The following is a 24,720-nucleotide window of genomic DNA, read 5'->3' on the forward strand; positions in this document are numbered from 1 at the left end:
GCACAACTAGTAGATACCGAAGCTAGATATTGAGCCTAGAAAGGCTTAATCCAAAGTCCAAGCTCTTCGCCAAATTTGCTCTACTGTCTCTCTTTCCTTTCTGTTTATAATTAATAATTATAATATTAGGAAAAATAAATAATATTAGGAGAAATAAATTAAGCAGCAACATGGTACATGATTATACAAACTTTATTTGTATAGATACTCCATTTCCATGAACCAATTTATTTTTGATCCAGTCCTATGGGATACAGGAATAAAATAACATCAGAATGGCTTTTCTCATGAGCAAAACTGCAGAATCTGTAGTTTAAAAGAGATTTTTAAGATCCCAAAGTAACTGTTGATTTCTAATTGTTTTGAATTTGGTCTCCTTAAGAAAAACTGTAACTATTGATAAACTTCTTTTAGACCTTATTACAGGAGTGAGTGAAGTTGGCCAAAGGCTGGCATTTTTGAAATCTGTTTTTCTATTTATCTGAAGATAGTTTTTGCCATACTAATTATTTCCAAGAGAGGGAAGGAAAGATTAATAAGAAAAAACTAAGATTTTATTCATACATGAAGCTATTCAGAGCAGAACTCCAGATATACCATATTTGTTTGGAACTCAGGAGTCAAAAATTAACCTCACTTTATAAAATGGTCCATTCCTCAGACATCCCAACTCAATATCTGAATGTTCTATGTACTCCCAGGTGGAAATGCTCTCTAATTAGTATCTCTAGCTTTAATTACTATTATGCAATAGTTATCTAACAATGGAAATAATTCTTTTAAATCAACCCATTGTTACATTACTACTTGTATTCAGCACAAATGAATGATACTTAAAATAGGTCAAGGAAGATACATTCACAATTTTGTTCAAAAGAAAGAATTGTCTACGAAAATCCTCACGTGCTACCAGTTAAAAGAAGCTTAATGTAAACTAAGAAACATCTAATAATTTTGTTACGAAAATAGAAGATAAATACTTAAGTAGAACATAAGAATGAGAAGGGTCAGATTAAAATTTAAGTAGGACTGACCTTTACTGAACCAAATCTCTTTAGAGAAACTGCTCATTTTGGGTGCTGTAGTTGAATTATTAGGTAATAACATACTACTTACTCTTAAAATACATGGACAGAAATGTTGACATAATACATGTATCCCGTTAATAAAGAAAAAATTCTGGTATAAAAAATGAAAGTTAATAATTAAAATTTATAAATACTTATCCAAAGTTACCCTCCTTCCAAGAAGTATTTAGTTGCCAAACATTCTGAGGTTTTTTTTTTTTTTTTTTTTACTTTCTTCGGATGTCACTATGCAAGTAATTAAGTTACATATAAATATATTTTAATACTTTTAAATTGAGGTATTACATTTATGAAGGGGAAAATCTTAATTGTATATACCTTGTTACATATAATGAATTAGCATAACTATATAATTACCATCTAAGTCAAAATACAGAACACCCAGTTAACAGCCGTCTTTGCCCCACAAAGGCAGCCATTATTCTGACTTCAGAAAACCATCGGCTAGTTTTGGTTGTTTTTGAACTTCATACAAATGAAATCACACATCATAGATGTTAGTGACTGGCTGCTTTCACTTAATGTACTGTACTATTCATCTACATTTTTGCAGTCAGTTGGAGTTTTTCAAAAACTTTCTGCATTATATGACTATACTATATTATATTTATCCATTGACTGTTATTAGACATTTGGATTTTTTTTAGTAAAATAACATGACTAACAGTGTTGCTAGGAACATTCTTGTATAGGTCTTTTAGTGAACATATACTCTTAACTGTTGGGCCAATGCATAGTAATGGAATTTCCAGGAAAAAAGCATAGAATTAGATTTAGTAATTATGTCTAATCCTTCTCCAAAATGGTTTTATCAATTTACACTCCCAACATACCATATGAAAATTTCAGTTACTCTACATCCTCACAAACACTTAGAATTATCAGTAATTTTAAAAATGTCATATATTTTGGTGTATGTATTAGTAGTAGAAACTCATTTGAGATTTAGTTTGCATTTCTCTAATACTAACACATTTATATTTTAAAGAGTTTTTAAAGAAGGAAAAAGAGGAATAGTTTACTATTCCTAATCCACAATTTGATCAGGTATCAAGATAAACTATGATAATCCATGAAAATATCTCCTAAGGAACATAGTTAACTTTATTAATTCAGAGAATGCTAGCAAAATTAAAACAAAATTCTAAAATAGAATACATATGTCATAGAACAGCTAAATATTAATAGAAGTAAAAATATTAGTTTTTATTATTTTGTGGTATAATCAATGCTGATTTTAAGCTATCAAAATGCTACATACGCTTCCAATCACTCCCAAATTAAGACAAGAAATTTGATTTGGGAAAAATATTTCAAATATCACAATTTTGTTGTATTTGAGACAGACTTAAATGTTTGTATTTTCTTTCTTTTTTACAATGAAGCTTCACACTTTTGACATGTAAAATGGAACAGTGTAACCTGATGTGATTAGTGTTCCTTTTTTAGACTATGTCATTCCTACTACTGGTTAGATTTGTATTTCAGATGACTACAAATAAGACAAGCCTAACAAGACTCATAATTCTGGTCTTGCAGCTGAAAAAGTTTCAATTTTAAATAAACTGCTGGCACTATCCTTGTAAAGAACTGGCAAAAACAGTTACTTTCATTGAAACTAAAGTTTAAGGTGTGAATTTTGCATATTATATTCAGCCAACAAACACTTTCCTGTGAAGAAAAAAGGAGGAAAGGGTTGTTTTATAACAATGAATTTATGAAAATTTTAAGTCATAGAGGTGCTTCCTTTATATTTTCAGTGCATAGGAGGTTTTTATGTATGACTTCTTGATTCTGATATTCATTTTAAACTTGTTACATTCAAGAAATAACTTTTCCAGAACTAAAATGAAACAGGTTGCCTGGTTAGCTTGCAGAATAATTTTAGAGTCAGCTATATACATCGTTAAAACAAATGTTATAGAAATTGTCCTCAATAAAGAAAGATAGAATGTCTATGGACTCTTTTACCTTTTACCTGCTGAGTAAAAGGTAAAATGCACCCAGGAGTTAATGTGTATCCATTTTATAAAAATTCTAAGATGATAGATGAGATCAAGTATAACTTTTAAATTAGCATATTATTTGAATATTGAACATGTACACTCACACATGCAGAGCTTCATGAGCAAGGGGATCTTTGTATGAAGATTTAAATTTTTTTTCTCTCTTCCAAATGAAGTATAATAAATGAAGGAATGAAGTTTGTACATTTTCTTTCTGTTAATTTGTTATTCAAGTTCTCCTCTTTTTTTAATGATTGCCCACTTCTGAATTAGGCATTTGTTGTTGAATGAGGTATACATAGTTTACTCCTGTTAGAAAAGCTTCAGTTAGATGTTCAAGCTCTTGAGAAATTCTCTATGTAATTCTTCTATGTAATTCTCTACAGTAGAAAAAATTGAAAGGATTCTTTTATCAACTTCACTCACTCATTTTCACTGATGTACTCTTTCCCTTTATAAAAATTTACTTAGTATTATCTATATACCAATTATTCTGCTAGGCCAAAGGGATTAAAATAAAACAACACATCAACATACTGCCTTTGATTGGAGATGCTAACCTCCAAGTAGCTAGTCAAAACAAAAACGTAAGATAAAGCAGAACAACAAGCGCAAGAGGACAGGCAATCAGACAATGGATAGGGAAGAAGAGCTAGGCATGGTGGCAGAGGACTCTTTTTGGCATTTAGGTGGACTTTACAATTATTACAACTCTAGGGTAGTTGGTATTGTGACTTGCACTTTATGGATGAGGAATCTAGGACAAAGAGAATGTAACTGACTTGAGGCAATCTTAATTGCACTATCACAGTGACAGAAAGGTGAGTTGCTATATTCTTTTTTGATTGAAAACTCTGGACAGAAATGATATTTCAATCAAGTTTGCAGCAGCCTTTGAACAAAAACATTAAAATTCTGATTTAATTTATGTATCAATATTATAAAGACTAAATGTAAAAAAGTAATTCGTAAAGTAAAAATCAAGGAAAACTGGACACACAGAGAGTGGTAAAAAGTCTACTTTAAGGACTAACTTTTTAATTTCTTTTCACTGGGTTTTAAATTTTTAACCACAATGAAATTAAAATATATTATTTTCTTAATACAACTTTTGAAATCTCACTGTTCTATTGTTTTCTACACTGTAGTAATTGTCCTCAAGATACCAATGGGACAAAGGGGAAAAAATAAGAGACCTATATATGCTTCTATTTAAGAAGCTTTGTAACTTTTAAATAGAAAGAACACATAACACATTGTTTATACCAAAACATATTTGATATTTAAAATAGGCATAATTCTGGAAAGGAATCATCCAAATATTTTAATAGAGCTTAAGTAGAGTACTTTCTCTCATCAAACTTTCATTGTAACTTTATTTCTTCTATATCCAGCTACATTAATCTAGATATTTAAAATTATGGTAGAGAAGTTATGAAATTAGACAACTAGGTACATTTCTTAGGATCACTGCTTCCTTATTCAAACAAATTATTTTACCCTCCTAAGTCTTTCATCAGTAAAATGGTAGCAATAATAATGACTGCCTCATAGAATTATTATAGGCAAAGCACTTAAAGCAGTGCCTGTACAGAGAAAAAAAAAAAATCAATGAAGGTCACCTACTAATTTTTATCTAAAGTTTTATGTACTTAAAATTATCATATATATTTATCCTTTTCTGCTGCAATAATTCTGGTGCTATAGTGATCAGATTAACTTAACAATTTTTTCAGAAAAGCTCTTACAGTTCATTTTTGCTGATTAAGTATTTTTTCCCTTCGTCAGAACACTGCTTAAAAATCATGCCATCTGTGGCACCTTCTAATGCCAACCAGGTGTATATTTATCAATATCTCAATGATAACACATTTAAGCATATATAGGTAAACTGTATGACAGTATCACAGATGATGAAATTAGAGTTTAGGAGCTGTAATAAGTGGTAGAAATAATCATCTACTCCTCAGGTTAAGTGATTTGTTCCAGGCCACATGACATTTTTTGCAGGGCAGGACTAGATCCTATATATTCTGATTTCTACTGCATGGTTGTTTGTTTTTAGCATGGCAATATAATATATTGTTTAACTAAGACACTTTTGTGAAAGAGGGCACTGTAAAAAACACATTGAAAATAGAGATAGATAGATGATTGATAGATAGATAGATAGATAGATAGATAGATAGATAGATAGATAGATTTGCTGTCTCAGGCAAACCAGGATTATGGCATACCAGTCATGAATTAATAGATAAAATAGAAACTTTGTCAAGTATTTTAATGTGGAGAATTTAACATGGGGTATTTTTAAGGTATACTGAAATGAAAAAGGAAACAGGGAACACTAAGTTAGATAGTAGCTGTAAGAATCAACCCGCATTTCTTAGGGTGGGAAAGCAAAAATAAAGACATTGATATTTTCAGACCTTAAAAGTTCAGAGGAGGACATCAGAGACCTAGAATTAAAATCCTTTGGGGAATGGGTAACAACTGGTCATTGCTGATACCTCAGAAATTCAACAGAGGACACCAGGAGAGGTGGGACTCAGACCTCTGGGGAAGGCATGAGTTCCAGGTGATGATGCTACTTTAGGAGTCTGGAAAAAGGACTTGTGGTTTGGGCCTTCGAAAATGGTGTGTTTTTCTGTTTGTTTTTTTTTTTCCTTGTGTGATGATTAATTTTATGTATCACTATAGCTGGGCCATAGTGCCCAGATATTCAGTCAAACTTTATTCTAAATGATTCTGGAAGTGTTTACCTATCCAATGCCTGTTCCACGATCATCTTTTGAAAACACAGTCTGTATTTACAAGTGTATAGATGGAGAGGAATTTTGCCTTAGATAAATCACAGGTTTTGGTTCACTAGGTACATTGTCAAAGAGCGTTGTGACTCATCCATGTATGATTTAGATGATATTTTTGATAATTTTGATAATTTGATAATTTTGAGGATTTTTTGCACGAGACTTTGGACTTTAAAGTTGATGCTGGATAAGTTAAGACTTTTGGGGCTATTGGGATGAAATGAATGTACTTTGCATGAGATAGGGACGTAAGATTTTTGGGGGAGTGGCAGGTGCATAATGTGGACTAAATTGTGCCATGCCCTCAAATTCATATGCAGAAGCCTGAACCCCCAATGTGACTGTATCTAGAGATGGGGACTTTAGGAGGTAACAAAGGTTAAACGAGGTCAAAAAAGTAAGGCTCTAATCCCATAGGTTTGGTGGCTTTCTAAGAAGAAGAAAAGAGAAATATCTTTGTCTCGCCATGTGAGGACACAGCAAGAAGACTAATATTTGCAAGCAAAGAAGACAGCCCTCACCAGAAACTGCATTGGTTGGAACCTCAATCTTGGACTTCTAGCCTCCAGAACTGTGAGAAAATAAATTCTGTTGTTTAAGTCACCCTGTCTATGGTATTTTTGTTATGCTAGCCTGAGCTGACTAAGTGTTTTTTGGGTAATATTAACATTTAAATTGGTGCTGCAATTGAATGCATGTATCTCCCCAAAATTCAAATGTTCAAAGTGTTAACTCCCAAAGCGATGACATTAGTATGTGGGGCTTTTTGGAAGGTATTTAGGTCCTGAGGGTAGAGCCCTGAAGAATGGGATTAGTGCCTTCATAAAAGAGGTCTCGGGAGGCGTGTTTTCTCCTTCCACCATGAGAAGTTACACCAAGAATATGGTTGTCTTTGAGAAAATGGGGCCTCATCAGACACTGAATATACTAGTCCCTAAATCTTGGACTTCTCAGCTTCCAGAAAGAAATACATTTCCACTGTTTATAACAGAATACCATATACTGAGTCTATGGTACTTGTAGCAGCCCAAAAGGTTAACACAACGGTAAGTAAAACAGATTACTTTCCCTAATGTGGGGGTGGGGTTTATACAATCAGTTGAACGCTTAAATAGACCAAAGACACACGTTTCCCAAAAAAGAATTTTTCCAGGAAGACACACTTGCAACTTGAACTAAAACTTCTCCCTCAGTCTACAGCACACTGGCCTACACCATCAATTTTGGACTTACCAAATCTCCATAATTGTATCAGCGAATTCTTTGAAATAAATCTTTCTGTATGTAAAGGCATACCACGGAGATATTTTAAGTTCAAGTCCAGGCCATAACAATAAAGCTAATATCGCAATAAAGCGAGTCACGTTTTGTTTTGTTTCCCAATGCATATAAAAGTTATGTTTATACTATCTTGTAGTCTATTAAGTGCAGTAGGCATTACATCAACAAAACAATGTACATACCTTAATTTAAAAAAAAAAAAAAACCTTATTGCTAAAATAAAGCTAATGATTGTCTTATCCTTCAATGAGTGATGACCTTTTGGCTGGTAAGGGCTCTTGCCTTGATTTGTTTCTTTTTTTTTTTTTTTTTTTGAGATGGAGTCCTGCTCTGGCACCTAGGCTGGAGTGCAGTGGCGCGATCTCAGCTCACTGCAACCTCCGCCTCCTGGGTTCACGCCATTCTGTCTCCGCCTCCCAAGTAGCTGGGACTACAGGTGCCTGCCAGCATGTTCAGCTGATTTCTTGTATTTTTAGTAGAAACAGGGTTTCACTATGTTAGCCAGGATGATCTCAATCCACCCACCTTGGCCTCCCAAAGTGCTGGGATTATAGACATGAGCCACCCACCATGCCCAGCCTCTTGCCTTGATTTTGATGGCTATTGACTAACCATGGTGGTGTTGCCAAAGTTTGGATGTCTATGGCAATTACTTGAAATAACACAATGAGATTTGCCACATTGATTGACTCTTTCATTCACAAAATATTTCACTATAGCATGCTACACTATTTGATAGCATTTTACCCACAGTAGAATATTTTTCAAAACTGGAGTAAATCCTTTCAAACTCTGCTGCTGCTTTATCAACTAAGTTTATGTAATATTCTAAATCCTTTGTTTTCATTTCAACAACGTTCACAGCATCTTCACCAGGAGCAAATTCCATCTCAATAAACTACTTTTACCCGCACGCCTGCCACAGAGAAGATGGAGCTGATCCAGAAGGCCAAGTTGTCCAAGTGCTATGATGATATGGCTACCTGCATGAAGACCATGACCAAGCAGGGCACCAAGCTGTCCAAGGAGGAGTGCAACCTGCTTTCTGTGGCCTACAAGAATGTGGTTGGGGACTGCAGGTCTGCCTGCAGGGTCATCTCAAGCATCAAGCAGAAGACAGACACCTCTGACAAGAAGTTGCAGCCAATTAAGGACTATTGGCAGAAAGTGGAGTCCGAGCTGAGATCGATCTGCACCATGGCCCTGGAATAGTGGGATAAATATTTGATAGCCAATGCAACTAGTCCAGAGACTGGTATCTTCTATCTGAAAATGAAGGGTGGTTACTTCCAGTACCTTGCTGAAGTTGCATGTGGTGAGAATCAAAAACAAATGACAGATAATTCCCAAGGAGCTTACCAAGAGGTATTTGATATAAGCAAGAAAGAGATACAATCCACTCATCCAATCTGCCTGGGGCTTGCTGTTAAATTTTCGGTATTTTACTATGAGATTCATAATCACCCAGAGCTTGCCTGTACGCTGGCTAAAATGGCTTTTGATGAGGCCATTGCAGAACTTGATACACTGAATGAAGACTCATACAAAGACAGCACCCTCATTATGCAGTTGCTTAGAGACAGCCTAACACTATGGACCTCAGACAGTGAAGGAGAAGAATGTGATGCAGCAGAAGGGGCTGAAACTAAACCCATGGTGTCATCCTTCTTTCCTTCAATAAACCTTTTTACACATCTCCATTCCTTATTCCACTTGGATTTCCTATAGCAAAGAAACCCATTTATGCATATGGAATCACCTGTTTATAGTCTTTTCACACTGCAGCATTACGAAAACTTCATTCCTTGATTTGTCTTGGCCTTCCTGGTGTGCAGTTACTGCTGTAGTCTTAATACCTTCATTTCATATAAACATAAGCAACTTCCAAACACTCAGGTAGAGGACGAAAAATGTATCTGGTGTTTAAGTAATCTGAACCAGTTCTGCAAGTGACTGTGTTTTGTATTACTGTGAAGATATGAAAATGTAGTTACTTACACTTTAAAGAGTGTTCCACATAACTTCTTAATTTCTACATTCCCTCCCATACTCTTCGGGATTTCCTTTCAATAAGCAACTTTTCCATGCTCCTAATATATTCCTTTTTAGTAGGAATCCAGAAGTATTAGATTGAATGGAAAAGCACTTGCCATTTCTGGCTGGAGGTCACAAATTGAAATGCCTCCTATATCACATATTATGGAGGTGTGGCAAGAGGGACTTTCCTTATTCACTCTTTATTTGCTGCTGTTTATGTTGACAACCTCCCTTCCAAATAAAAATTCAATTACACCTCCTGCCTTTGTAGTTCTGGTATTCACTTTGCTGTGTAATAGGATTAGCATGTTGCTGCCAGAATACAAGAATTGCTTTTGGGAATTAAAGTGTATGATATTTCTTAATACACTACAAAGGGGAAACAAATAAAAGTATTCAAGTCCAAGTCTACAACTTTAGTACTCTTCCATGCAGATATGTGCATATGTGAGGGGGAGTCCAGTTTGTCTAGCATTGTTATTTAGAGATTTGGACCGCTATTGTGCATTGCTAACCATTGACCATTGTCCCAAAAAAGCCTTGTGAAAATGATATGTCCTATGTAACAGCAGAGTAACGTAAAATACAATTACATTTTATAAACAACAACAAGAACAACAAAACCCACTACATTATTTGGTTATCCATAAGAAGCAACTCCTGGCTGAGGCAGGAGGATTGCTTGAGGCCAGTAGTTTGAGACAAACGTGGGCAACAGAGCAATACCCCATCCTGCAATTTTTTTTTTTAATTAGCCAGGTGTGGTGGTATGCATCTGTAGTCCCAGCTACTCAGGAGGCTGAGGTAGGAGGACTGGTTGAGCCCAAGATTTCAATGCTGCAATGAGCCATGATCATGCCATGGCACCCCAGCCTGGGTGACAGAGCAAGATCCCATCTCTAAAAAAATCTTTTTAAGTAAAAAAAAAAAGGAAAAAAAAAAAAAAAGAAGCAACTCCTTGTGTGTTCAAGTTTGATCATGAAATTGTAACAATTCAGTCATATTTTCAGGCTCTACTTCTACTTCTAGTTCTCTTGCCAATTTGTAGTAACTTCCTCTCGTGAAGTGTTGAACCATGCAGTCATCTGTTAGTACTGGAATCAACTTCTCCTAAATTCCTGTTAATGATGACATGTTGATCTCCTCCCATGAATCACGAATACTCTTAATGACATCTACAATGATGAATCCTTTCCAGAGGTTTTCAATTTACTTTGCCCAGATTCAATCAAAGGAATCACTATCTATGGCAGCTACAGTACAGCCTTAAAAACTGTGTTCCTTAAATAATACCTGAAAGTTTGAAATTACCTCTTTATCTATGGCTGCAGAATAGCTGTTGTGTTAGTAGACATACAAACATCATTCATCTCTTTGTATATCTCCATCAGAGCTCTGGAGTCATCTAGGATTTGTTGCTTACTCTAAAGTGTACAAGCAGAGTAGATTTAACATAATTCTTAAGGGCCATACAATTTTCTAAATGGTAAATAAGCCTTGGCTTCAATTTAAAGTTACCAGCTGCATTATTCCCTAACAAAAGAGTCAGCCTGTCTTTCGAAGCTTTGAAGTCAGGCATTGACCTCTCTTCCCTAGCTATGAAAGTCCTAGGTGGTGTCTTCTTCCAAGAAAAGGATGTTTTCAACTACATTGAAAATCTGTTTTTAAAGGTAGACCCCTTAATTTATTATCTTAGCTAGATTTTCTGGATAACTTGCTGAAGCTTCTCCTTGCTCTTTATATTATGGAAATGGCTTCTTTCCTTAAGCCTCATAAACCAGCCTCTGCTGGATTCCATCCTTTTTTCTGTAGCTTCCTCAGTCTCTCAGCCTTCACAGAATTGAAGAGAGTTGGGACCTTGCTGTGATTAGTCCTTGACTTAAGAGAATGTTGTAGATGATTGATCTTCTAACCAGACCACTAAAGCTTTCTCCATATCAACAATAAGGCTGTTTTGCTTTCTTATCATTCATGGATTCACTAGAGTAGAACTTTAATTTCCTTTAAGAACTTTATATTTGCATGAACAACTTGGCTAACTGGTAGAAGAGGCTTAGCTTTCAGCCTATCTCAACTTTCAACATGCACTCCTCACTAAGCTTAATTATTTCTAGTCTTTGATTTAAATTGAGAAATGTGACTTTTTCTTTCGCTTGCACACTTAATGGCTATCATAGGGTAATTAGTTGGCCTAATTTTAGTTTTGTGGTGTATCGGAGAATAGGAAGGTCCGAGGAGAGGGAGAGAGACAGGGGAAGGGCCTGATGATGGAGCAGTCAGAACACACACAACAGTCTTGTGTAGGCATGATTCAGGGTGTCCCAAAACAATTCCAACGGTAACATCAAAGATCACTGATCACAGATCACCATACCAAATATAATAACCATGAAAAATTTTAAAAATTATGAGGATTACCAAAATGTAACAGAGGCTTGAAGTGAGCACAAGTTATTGAAGAAACAATGCAGATAGACTTGCTCAACACAGGGTTGCCACAAACCTTCAGTGTGTAAAAATAACAAAATTGCCTTGTGAAACGCAATAAAAGTGAAGCTCAACAAAATGAGGTGTGCCTGCGTATACACCATTGCTTCTATTTCTCTTGAGAACCCAAATATATTTGACTAATTCTTGTACCTGAGAGATTCAGAGAGGAGCACACTAGGAACTGAGGCTTAGATCTCTGAGGATGGTGTGATGCTTGGCTAATGATGGTACTTCAAGCTTGTGGAGATTGGACATTGTGACCTGGGACTGAGGCCTCTGGGGAGCAGGCACTACCCATCTGCTTTTGGTATCTGTGTGTGTGCACATCAAGGCTGGTTCTGGAAATGACGATACCAGCTTGAGATGTAAACCAACTGCAGTTGATTGTGTGAAACACCATCTGCTAGAATGATGTTGATAAAAACAAAATTTTTCTCCCCGCCTTTTCATTTTTCTCAGTGTCTCCAATTAGGTAAAACTAACAGCTGAAAAGTAAAGGTAGTTCTCACAGCCTCAGGCTCAGCCTCTCCAAGAAGAGTCCATAAGAGTGACTTTGGGACACAGTTCATCCTTGGTAGTCATGTATACGTACTTGAACTTCCATTCAAAACAATACCAGTTTTATGTTTCCATACAAGTTTTACATTTATAATTGTATAAATGAAATCACTCTCACCTTCTCCCTAACAAGAGTGATATAAAAGCTAAACTCTCACGTATTCATCTCTAAGTGACTATAATTTATACTTGTCTAGTGATGTTCAGTAGTCCTCTATTTCAATGAGTCCCACTGGAATACTCTGCAACTTCGAGACTAAATCCTAAAGTAAGCCACCACCAACAAGCCTTACATAAAATAATAAATGAAATGAGGGACGAGAAAAAGAAATTAGCCAATATATACATATATATACAAACATATATATACACATATATATTCTTAATTACCCAAATATATGATAAAAATATGCATAGTTTTTATTATATAGTTAATAACAAAAGGTATAGTTGAATTTTTAACTTATTTATTTTATTATTAATGTCATATGCCTTTTGTCCTTGGTAAAAAGGAATGAACTCAAATCTTTACTCCTAAGATATCTGAATTCTCAGTGGTTTTACATATATAAATATATAACATATATAAATATAACATAAATATATACATATATAACACATGCATGCACCTGTGTGTGCGTGCACGCACACACACATATAATTTTCCATTAACCTTTGCAGTTGGACTTGGAGGCATCCTAAATAATCTTTTGGGTTTACTGACATATTTGGAGTAGTGACCTAATTTTTCCTTGTAATCAGGATCAATCAAGCCAACCAGTGCAATAACCTGCCCGTTGGTTCAATGGCAAGAGAAGCACAAATTGGCCAAGTGGCCACTTCAACTTATAATTCACTAAAAGCATTATTATGTCTTCTGCTGAAAGCACTTTTTCCTTAGGAGGTAAAAAATTGAAACTAGCAGTCTAAATTATAGGAAATGAAGCAAAAAATTTTTAAACGGATTATTAAGAAAAATAGCGAAAGATGTGACTCCATCCTCCACCCCTTGATACCCAGACCCAGATATCCTGGCGATAGGACACATAACAGAACATATCGGTCGATGGCTCAAAACATATTTTCCATTATATGAGATAAAATGTCTCTTGTTTTAAAACAGGAGATGATCTCTAAATTGCACTAGAATTAAGTTTTCAATAGACCATTCCACCATACTCTCAGGCCACCTGCTTTACAGTGATAAAGTCCATGAATAAAATCAAATAATTCTCTGAGTATGAAACCACTTGGCACACTTCTTTTAGTGTGACATGAGGATCTTGGTCTTAGGAAATGTTATATGAAATAAAATGGAGGTAAATAAGGCCACAGATATTTGTGCTAATATAAAGATTTGGGGCACAAAAAGCAAACGTATATCCACAATACAATCTCGATCTAATGGTGGCAAATTACTATCTCCTCCCTGTTGTAAGGCATGCAATCACTCAGCAATGAGGTGACTGGCTGGCCCTCATTAGGAGGGTGCCTTTGAGGGTTTTATATTGATTTCTGTTCTTAAAAGCGTTAGGCATTCAGTAGTGATGGCAGCCAGATAAGCATTGGTAAGGAAAAGTGTACACTGTGGAGCTAACTATGTAGCCTCCAGTTCTGCCACCATGACCGCAGTGTACCATGGCACACTGAACAACTACCTGGATTGCTGGGTGAAAAGAAAAATCCACTTATTCTTTTAACCTGAATGACGCACCTGTATCAGTCCGCTTTCATGCTGTTAGGAAGAAATATCCAAGACTGCGTAATTTATAAAGGAAGGAGGTTGAATTAAGTCACAGTTTCACAGGGCTGGGGAGGCCTCAGGAAACTTACAATCATGGTGGACTGGAAAACAAACACATCCGTCTCGACACAGCGGCAGCAAGGAGAAGTGCAGAGTGAAGCAGGAAGCAGGGAACTCCTTATAAATCAAACCATCAGATCTCGTGAGAACTCACTCACTACCATGAGAACAGAATAGAGGAAACCTGCTCCATGATTCAATTATCTCCACCTGGCACTGCCCTTGACATGTGGGGATTATTACAATTCAAGGTGAGATTTTGGGTGGGGACACAGACAAACCATATCAGCACTTAAGGTAAGAAAAAAATGCAGATGACCTGGTGCAATCTCCTTTCTTACTAACCCTCTGGTAAATTAGACTGATTATATTTGCTAGTAGGTAGAGACTTTATATTTGAAATGCCCTGAGCAGTATATATCTGGCTAAAGATGACTTACAGTAAATAGAATTCTCAGTCTTTGAGGCACAGCTCCAGGCACAGTTGGAAAACTCTCTGGGATATAAAACAGAGATGTTTTGTAATTTAAATGTGCCCACTATGTGAGTTGATCCCACAACCTCATGTAGAGACCTCATCTGTTCTTCTTCAGCCTTTTGACTTCCTGTATCCTTGATAATTATTTAATAAAGCTTGATACTGGGTAAGATCTCTGATGCAGATGACTCATTTGACAATCCAGTTGTGCATGTTAGCTCACTAGGGAAAACTCTGAATGGTATCCGCAGAATATATTTTCTTGTTATCTCGTTATTCAAAGTGTCCTCTGTAGTGGGTGGTCTGTGATAATCATTCTTCACATTCTATGCTCATTTTGAGAGGCTCGTCCACATAGCTCTTCTCCATTGCTCCTTGTTATCAGTTTACAAATTCTGATATTTTTCTACACACCTGACCATCAAACCAACTGTTAGCAACTAATGACAAATATGTTTATCTCTTTCTTTTGGGGTGTATCTTAAGTCATACAAAAAAGCCAACAATATACTTAGAATATACTATTCCAAGTTCTGCACAATTGAAAGATGGCCTTTTGATACTGCTTTTCAAAGACATTTGTGGTTGGGGTTTTAATTACGCAGCATTTTTCAGCTGATGTCAGCATAACATGCAGAACTATTAATCCTAAGGAACTGCTTATCATACCACATGTTTGAACTGACTAGAGAATTCAATGCAGAAGAGACAGGTGTTATAGGACTGTTATGGACTGAATGTTTATGTCTCTTCAGAACTGATACGTTGAAATCTGAAATCCTCTAAATGTGATGGTATTCAGAGGTGGGAGTTTTGGAGATAATAAGGTCATGAAGGTGACACCCTCATGAACGGAGTTAGTGCCCTTATAAGAAGAAACAGGAAAGAATTTTCTTCCTCTCTCCACTCTCCACCATGTGATGATACAATGAGAAGATGGCCATCTGCAAATGAGGAAGAGTGCCCTTACTAGACACCAAATCAACTAGTGTCTTGATTTGAAATTTCCAGACTAAAAAACAAAGAAATAAATTTCTGTTGTTTAGCCACTAAGTTTATGATATTCTATTATATAATGGCAGTTTGCAAATGACTAAGAAAAGGAGTTCAAGCCATGTGTCCATGCATTTGTGCCTTCCATCTTATTTAAATATTCTATTTTTACTGCACTAGTGTTGATATATACATGTATATATTTATCTATTTCTGTAAATATATCTAAATATACCAGAAAGAGGCAGAAGATGTACCTGCTTATACATAAATATGTATGCATATACTAGTTAAATACATGAAGAGTGTAATAAGTTGTGTGTGTGTGTTTGTGTGTGTGTGTTTCATATGTGTCTCCTCTATGCCCACCATTGGATCTTTGCACACTATGGAAAATGTATCAGGTATAACACCAAAAGTTCAAAAAGTACTCTGTTCACAGACAACACAAACTATACAGCTGTTTACTGGGATTCTCTTTAGTTTTATACAATATTTGTGTGTCTTAGTAAAATTATAAAATAAATATTGAACTTATGAATCAGCATTGAAAAATAAATCAAGAATTAAAAAGGACATAGTTTATATACATTTGACTGATTATCTCTTAAAGGATTTTTCCTCATTTGGAAAACAGGAGTGATAAGAATTCCTACCTCACAATGTTGCTAAACGTTGCTAAAGGAATAACATGAGATAAATATATAAAGTTTGGATCAGAGTAAACTCTCAATAAATACTTGTTTTCACAATATTTGTTATTTTTTATGTCAAGCATTATGGTAGTAAATTTGGGGAGACATAGAGGTATAAGGTGTGATATTTTCTTCCTCGGAGTTTCCAACCTAGCTAAAGACAAAATAATACAAGAGTTAAATAGCACCCTGCTTAAATTTAGAAGTCTTATGCTTGAATCCTACTCTGCTAAACAGGTTATATATCCTTGAGAGGGTAACTTGTTTTTTTCTGAAAGTCTATGACTTTATCTAAAATAGAAATATTAATGGATATTTCAAAGATTTAAGTAGTGATCTGCATGACACAAACACTGTAAGTTTTAAGAGTGAAAAGAAGGGCAAACTCAGTCTTAGCTGTGGTTGTCAAGAAAAGCTTCAGGAAGGTGTTAGGATTGAGCTAGGCACTGAACGGACTTGAATAAGTTAAAGAGAAGAAAAGAACATTCCAAGAAACCATGAAATTGAAATAACATGAGTAAATGTTGAGGCAGGGATAAACATGACAGATGTGGCACCAGCTGGAAAACGTAGGTATTGGATTAGAATTAGTTATGTAGGTTAAATAGAAGTAAAGGATAAATGCTTCGATTCTGGATGAGTCTCCCTGCTTTCATATCCTTGCCTTGCTGTTTACTTTGTGTGAGCTTTCTGGGTCCTTCTCAGTCCATAGATAACAAACAACAAAATATGCTATTCCAAGTTCTGCCCAACAGATGGACTTCCCTTTACCCCTGTCCTTCAGAGACATTCCTCCATTTTCTGGTTTGTCCCTAAATAACAGTATGCCTAGGTACCCAAGTTTTCTCATTTTTGAAAAGGAGATAAGAGAGTTTATATCACAGAGTTGTTGCAGTGGTTAAAGGATTCAATATATGGAAAGTACTTAAAATGGCATATAGTAAGTGCTATAAAATGCTTTAAAATTACTATTTAAATTTATGTTTCAATTTTAAAGAGTGTTAACTTACACTTAGAAAATAAAGTTAAATAAAATAATCCTGTCTCTTTCCATATTTTGTTTCTCAAGCCAAAAGAACTTTCTTCTCTGTGTTTACTTTTAAGTCCAAGTCAAATATTTGATACATGAAATTGAATGTGAAGAGGTGGTTAAAGATAAAACAGTTTCTCAATAAAAACTGTTGTATTTGGTTTCACGAACAATAAAACAGCATGCTAAAATATTTATTTTCTATTGCTTTATATTGCATCTTTCATAAGTGACAGCCTGATTTTGTAAAATATCTGTGAAGCTGTAAGGTTTCACATCATCATTTCCCTGGAAAAGTGACCAAATCCACCATGCCCAATCGGGAAGTTATTCGCAAAGTACACCAGGTAGCATAAAGTGAAGCAAAGACATTAGTCACGGATTTCGACTCTCCCTTTCATATACAGTTCTTTTAGAAGCATACCCTTCTGGATAAGAACACAGATATTTTTCTGTCTAATTATAGCTCTTGTCAAGACTTACACCATGATGATAAGGAGAATTGTTTAATAAGCCCCTTGGACAGCTTCCTGACTTTACGCTACATATGTTAACAAGCCAGTGCTCCTAAGAACCCAAACTGATGAAATAGGTGACTGATTATATGGGCACAGAGAATCATAAAAGTTCATGTTTAAAAGGATGGTTTTCCACCTTGAATACACTTCTGCCTAATTTCCATATATAATGTCCATGCCAAGTAATTTTACAGTGATGACAAATATACCATGATAAGAAAAGTGAAGGGATATGTGTCTTCACAACAGCCCTGCATGTAAAATGTTTTTTCCCTATTTGTTTCTCCCCATAGGGATTTACAGGAAAGAACTAATTACCTCCCCAGATCTTTTTAGGACAGTTCTGTTTGATCAAAAAGTCTCCCTTATAATAAATTGAAACCATTTCCTCTCAACCTTAGCTTTCTCCTTTCTCTTACTCATTATTTTCTTCATATTCGAGACCATCAACCAATATCCCTCCTTCAATGTGAAACTGTACTTATTTGGAGAAAAACCTCTCTTCCAAAAAAAAAAAAAAAAGAACAAAATGGATACACTAGTTTTTTGTTGTTGTTTTTGGCCAGATGTGTGTCTTCTTTTGAAAAGTGTGTGTTCATATCCTTTACTCACTTTTTAATGGGGTTGTTTTTTCTTGTAAATTGGTTTACATTCCTTATAGATGCTGGACATTAGACCTTTGTCAAATGAATAGTTTGCAAAAAATTTTTCCCATTCTGTAGTTTATATGTTTACTCTGTTAACAGTATCTTTTGCTGTGCAGCAGTTCTTTAGTTTAGTTAGATCCCATTTGTCAATTTTTGCTTTGGTTGCAATTACTTTTGGTTCTTTGTCATGAAAGCTTTGCCAGTTCTTATGTCCAGAATGGCATAGCCTAGGTTGTCTTCCAGGAATTTTGTAGTTTTGGGTTTTACGTTTATGTTTTTAATCTATGTTGAGTTAATTTTTGTGTATAGTGTAATGAAGGAGTCCAGTACCAATCTTCTGTGTATGGCTAGCCAGTTATCCCAGCAACATCTATTGAATAGGAAGTCCTTTCCCCATGGTGACCTTTGTTGAAGGTCAGACAAGTGTAAGTGTGCAGCCTTATTTCTGGGCTACAGTGTTCCATTGGCCTATGTGTATGTTTTTGTACTAGTATACCATGCTGTTTGGGTTACTGTACCTGTAGGGTAGAAGTTGGGAGGAGGGAGAGGATCAGGAAAAATAACTAATGGGTAATAGACTTAATACCTGAGTCACACAATAATCTGTAAAACAAACCCCCATGACAGAAGTTTACCTACGTAACAAATCTGCACATGTGCCTTTGAACTTAAAATAGAAGTTGAAAAAAAAAGACCACACCTCCATCCTTGGGCTGTTTGTAGAGCCTTCCAAGGAATTTAAACCAGGGCTTAAGGTGGCTACAAACAAGATTCACAGGATGTTAAATGTTATATATCATCTTATTGTTCACACTCTACCATTAATGCAACCCTTTACTACAATGCACCATTTACTGACTCAGGATGGAAACATATAAATATGCTATCTTTTAAGAAGGGAGTTGTCTAGCTGCAGTGAGTGTGGTCAATAGACAGCCTCTAGCTGTTACCTCCTTTAGATTTGATTCAGCTGCAGAGAGCTGCTTCACCTGATGTCACACCTTTTGTGAGAAAGTCCACAACCAGTGACCTAGCGAGCAAGGCAACAGGATAAAAGTCCAGCCACTTGAGCCAGTTTTTGGGTAACTCTGATGTGCCACATTCTTCCTTGAGCTTCCATCCTGGTTGGCCAAGGCTGTGTTGGATCTGAACTGCATTTCGACTTTTCCTCTTCTCCATCCCACTTCCTCCATTTTCTTTCCCAAGTATTAATCTCTAAGAAATATCCTAAAGCCCCAATTCATCTTAACATCTACTCCAGAAAATGCAACTTGCAGTTCTTGGAAACTGAGGTAAGAGTAGAAATGTAATATTCTAAAAATCATGTTAATTACAGGCAGGCATTTCATTAGAACATGAATCTTTTAACCAGAAAACCAGTTTTCTACTTTTCCATTCAGCCCCATGTCCACAGATATCCAGGACACTTTGGTTAATTTGAGTTTTTCAAGCATAATATCAATTTAAAGTGATTAGATGTAGACACTGGATGAAAACCATAAAGTCACCTGTACCCATTGACTATTCATATTCCTAGGACCTAAGAACTTGAAGCACAGGTTGCTGGTTCATCCTTCAATCTCCGTAAGTCAGCTAATTGCTGGTACAGTCCTAAGGGTACAGGTAAAATACAAACTGATATTGTCTCACACACATGAGCAATACCCACAAAAGCTACATCTCAGGCATATGAGATGCTCCAATAATTCCTATGCTAGCCTCTACTCCCAAAGATTTCGAGAAAATAGCGTCACATATATTATCTATTTATTTACAAAAATGTCTGGTTTTCTCCTAATTTTCTCTGAAATCCTGGTTGTAGGCTAGACATGGTGGGGTTTTTTTTTTTTCTCTCTGGGGTTCCTTTTCATAAAACCTTACAAATTATTTAACTATCTAATTGGAGACTAGATGAGTCAATACTACAAGGAGAAAATAAGGTAATCAAACATTTCTGCTGTCTTATAAAAATTGACATTTTATAATAAGTATATATCTTCATGGTTGTCAGTCTGTTTGGGGTTGATTATGGTGAGCAGGTGCAAGTAGAGTAATTTTCAAATGGTATCTAAAATCACCACTAATAATATTTCTAAATTAGTGTATCTAACAGTTAAGCGAGTAAAGAAAAACAGCCTAGGTCTTTCTGAATTATTGAACTCAGTTCCAGCAATGCAACAAGTACAGATCTTTAAAGGAGTTGCATAATTCATTATCTCCATAAACTAGCTTATTATTTGCAACTCAATATTTTGCATATTAATTTAATGGAAAATTGCATTTCCTCTGTGCACACCTAATTCATTTCTTGAGTAATCTTGATATTTCAATGGATAAAACATTACAAATACAAAATGGATACACTCAGAGGTTTACCACAGAAGACTGTTAAAATACTCCACTTTTTGGTCAGGTTAAGAAATAAGCTTTCATTTGAAAAGGGTTCTACTGCCTTGAAGTGTCTAAGGATGGTTCAGCTTTAGAGAAAAGCCTGAACCAAGTCAACCTTCTAATGCTGAATGGAGACTCTAAAGTCTCACAGGTTCCCTACGTTTTAGATCTCTGTTATGGAAAATGTCAAACCCAGCTTCTCAACCTGTATTTTTAGTACATTTTTTTTAAAAAAACTTAATTCCATATAGCACCAAATTGATCATTTATAGTAAAACATTAATTTTAAAGTTGATTTGCTGCAAAAATATATGGAAAATAATTAATTCATTCAATAAATACCTATCTGGCACCACTCTGGGCACTTGGTATATCAGTGAAAATAAAAGAAAGACAAAAATCTCCAACAATTTCTCTCAACATTGCAAATATATTTTCTACTATGTGCCTGAGGTAGAGAGAGAGCTTTACACTCCAGGGTTTTATTTGTTTGGCTGATTGATTTTTAAATATCCTTGTATTATCAAGCCCAAACTTCTCCACTTGTCCTTAAATGGTCATTTAACCTGACCCCATAATATCTATCCAAAGTAGATACCATAATAACATCTCTCTATAGTACTGATTTTCTCTATTCACCCTAATCTTTTTAAAAATCAATTTTATACCTAGGTCCATTATATTTTTGCACCTATCCAACGCACCTGTATGGATCAATGTTAAGAATAATATCTCCCAGGAACGTTTCTTGACTCTTCTAGTCCAAGACAGTTATTTTCATCTCCCAATTTCTAACGAAATTAGTTTATGTGACTATTTCCCTAATCTCCCCCAAACAGATTGGTAGACAAGACCATGCATACATTCATTTGATGTTCCCCTAGAGGCTTCAGATTATGCTAAGCACAAGTGAACAATGAGCTATTTTTCAGTAATCTTGCTAACTTTACACGATTGTGGCCATGCTTTTAAAGGCACAGAGGCATCTCAATGGTCTCCCTCAGCAATTAAAAAGTGATTCAATTTCTCATTATCTATTTTCCATGGATGGACTAGATTATTTATACGAATGCACCTGAAATATCACTGCAACAATTTGTTAAGATGTTATCGCTACACCATTAGAATACCCTATCAAATTCTGTAAAGACATTCCAGATCTGTATTTAAATAAAGAATTCTTGTTTACAGATTTTTTATAAAGTAGGCAGCATTTACCTTTAAAGTAGGCAGCACTTACCTTTAATACAAGCTTGTGGAATATGAATGAACATAGCATATTCAGCAAATAATGAAAAATTATTTGAATATTTTTGACTCAGCAAGTGTACATAGAAATAGTGTAAATGAGAAGCAATATAATAGAAAATTGTATTTCATGGCAATTTTGAATTTGAATTCACTCATAGGAAGGCTTTTCACTTTATATGATAATAACTCAGTTACAAATATATTGTCTAAAAATACTAGATTTTTAATTTTTTGTTATTTTTCTGAGGTCCTTAGAGTAGGAGGATAATGAGCTATGGACCTAATAATCTTAGTAGCTATGGTAGCCAGAATAACGTTCCCCACTGTTGCCCATGTCCTGATTCCTGAAATTTGTGAATATTATTCTCTTATGTGGTCAAAAGGATTTTGAAAATATAATGAAATTAAAGATCTTGAGATGGGGAGATTATTTTGGATTATGCAGGTGGATCCAATATAATCACAGGGCCCACATAAGAGGGAGGCAGAAGTGTCAGAGTCAGAGAAGACTAAGTAACACTGGACACAGAGATGAGAGTGATGGTGGCCACAAGCCAAGAAATGAACACAGCCTCTAGAAGACAGAAGAGGTAAATAAACAACTCCTATCCAAGAGCCGCTTGAAGAAATAAGCTCTGCTGACCAATTTTAGATTTCTCAACCTCATAACTATATAATAAAATGTGTGGTGTGTTAGGTTACTAAATGTGTGGTAGAAGCAGGAAACTAGTAGAGTGGTCTACATTGTCTAGAAGCCATCTGACTTTGAGGTAACATAGCTTCCTCTTGTGTATGATCTGAGCTACCTTTAGTTTATAATAATTTACCATAGTTTTTCATTTCATGTCTAAGTAATAAAAACTGCTTTGTAGTTATTTTAGTTTCTTAGGAGAAAAATAACTATGTGATGTAACATTTCCATTTCTATTGGCTATTAGCAAAATTCTAAAGGTATGCAATAATATTTCCCAAAGTAGATTTCTCTACTTTTAATCATCAGCCACCACTACTCCCCCTTGATTACATGATTTGCCTTCTCACCAATCTACCTTGTTTCTTTGCCATGTTGTGTCTTCTACTATAGCACATTACAAATCTAAGTACAAAACAAAGATCTAGTTGATGACAATAAGGTCACAAAACATGCAATGGCATTTTAAACTAAATAATCAATGTCCTAAAATGGCATCACGTGGTATACTTTATGTTTTAATGGTTCATTAACAATAATATTCTCCAATCAGGTAATATCATTAGCTAGACTTTTTTCGTATTAAGAAGCAAATTCTTAGAGGTTAAACTAATTGTAGATGTCCCAATATAGTAAAAGGAGCACATTTATTCTCATTAGGAAAGAGCAGCCTTCTTAGGAAGAGTAATCTTCTAAGAATTTACTACATGTCCAGTACTGACTTTAAACTTTAATTCTTTACATATGTGAAGTTTACAATCAGTTTGGGAAATAGCACAAGCAAGTTAAAAACAGTAGTATATGATTAGTCATCAGGTATTTCAGTCAATATGATCTGTATAAAGAAAATTAAAGACTGATCAAGGACAGGTTGTTGCTCAGAAAAGCCTATATGTAGACAGGACATGATCTGAGCTTCTAATTATGTGCAGGATGCAGTTAAATAGAGGACAGGAGAGAAGCCATTCTAAATGAAACAAATAACAAGAAAAAAGACAAGAAGAAAACCTAAGTGGAACATTTCAATTATTACATAAAATGGAGGAACTATGGAAAATAACAATAAACAGGAAGGAAAGTCTTATTTAATAGAACAATCAGCAACAGCTTGGAAATACCATGTTAGCTTTAGCAATAAAGTGAATAAAAGCTTTAAAAAGACAATGATTGCCGGGCGCGGTGGCTCAAGCCTGTAATCCCAGCACTTTGGGAGGCCGAGACGGGTGGATCACGAGGTCAGGAGATCGAGACCATCCTGGCTAACCCGGTGAAACCCCGTCTCTACTAAAAAAATACAAAAAACTAGCCGGGCGAGGTGGCGGGCGCCTGTAGTCCCAGCTACTTAGGAGGCTGAGGCAGGAGAATGGCGTGAACCCGGGAGGCGGAGCTTGCAGTGAGCCGAGATCCGGCCACTGCACTCCAGCCTGGGCGACAGAGCGAGACTCCGTCTCAAAAAAAAAAATAAAATAAAAAGACAATGATTACCATAACAAGTTGAAGGGTGAGAAAGCCACAAATTAGAAACACCAAGTCTAGGGGATTGTGAATAGAGAACAAGATTTTAATCCAGGAGCCATCTGACCCATAGTACTGTCACAGGATCCTTTGGGTGTCACCTTTCCAGTTGGAAACCTCTTGGGCCAGCGGCAGCTTTGCCTGTGCTTTGCTTGGGTCCACTGGGCTCATTCTGCTCACTTGGTCTGGCAGTCTGCACTCAACTCTCACTACTGGCCTGGATCCCTTGCCTGCTAAGGGCAAGCCGGGTGCGGAGTGGTGAAGGGTATGTGAGTGAGTGAGCATGGGATCCGGCCACTGCACACAGGCAAGCATGCCTGCTGCAGTGGGGCAGGCAGTTCCAGGCACCTGCACAGGTGCCAGCTCCCTGCAAGGCTGCAGCTGGACGAGGAGTACTGCAAAAGGTTTCCATGGCTGATACTGGGGAACACAGTGGC

The 24,720-nt window shown here is 35.8% G+C and overlaps 1 protein-coding gene and 1 pseudogene across 8 annotated transcripts in view; one reads left to right on the plus strand and one right to left on the minus strand.

The window, feature by feature from the left end:
• Positions 1-24,720, minus strand: part of MARCHF1 (membrane associated ring-CH-type finger 1) — an 816,252-nt gene that overhangs the window by 380,107 nt on the left and 411,425 nt on the right. The gene's annotated exons all lie outside the window — the stretch shown is intronic.
• Positions 8,087-9,223, plus strand: LOC119619652 (14-3-3 protein theta pseudogene; annotated as a pseudogene).

The sequence above is a fragment of the Chlorocebus sabaeus genome, chromosome 7 (assembly GCF_047675955.1).
Source record: "Chlorocebus sabaeus isolate Y175 chromosome 7, mChlSab1.0.hap1, whole genome shotgun sequence".
NCBI classification, from domain to species: domain Eukaryota; kingdom Metazoa; phylum Chordata; class Mammalia; order Primates; family Cercopithecidae; genus Chlorocebus; species Chlorocebus sabaeus.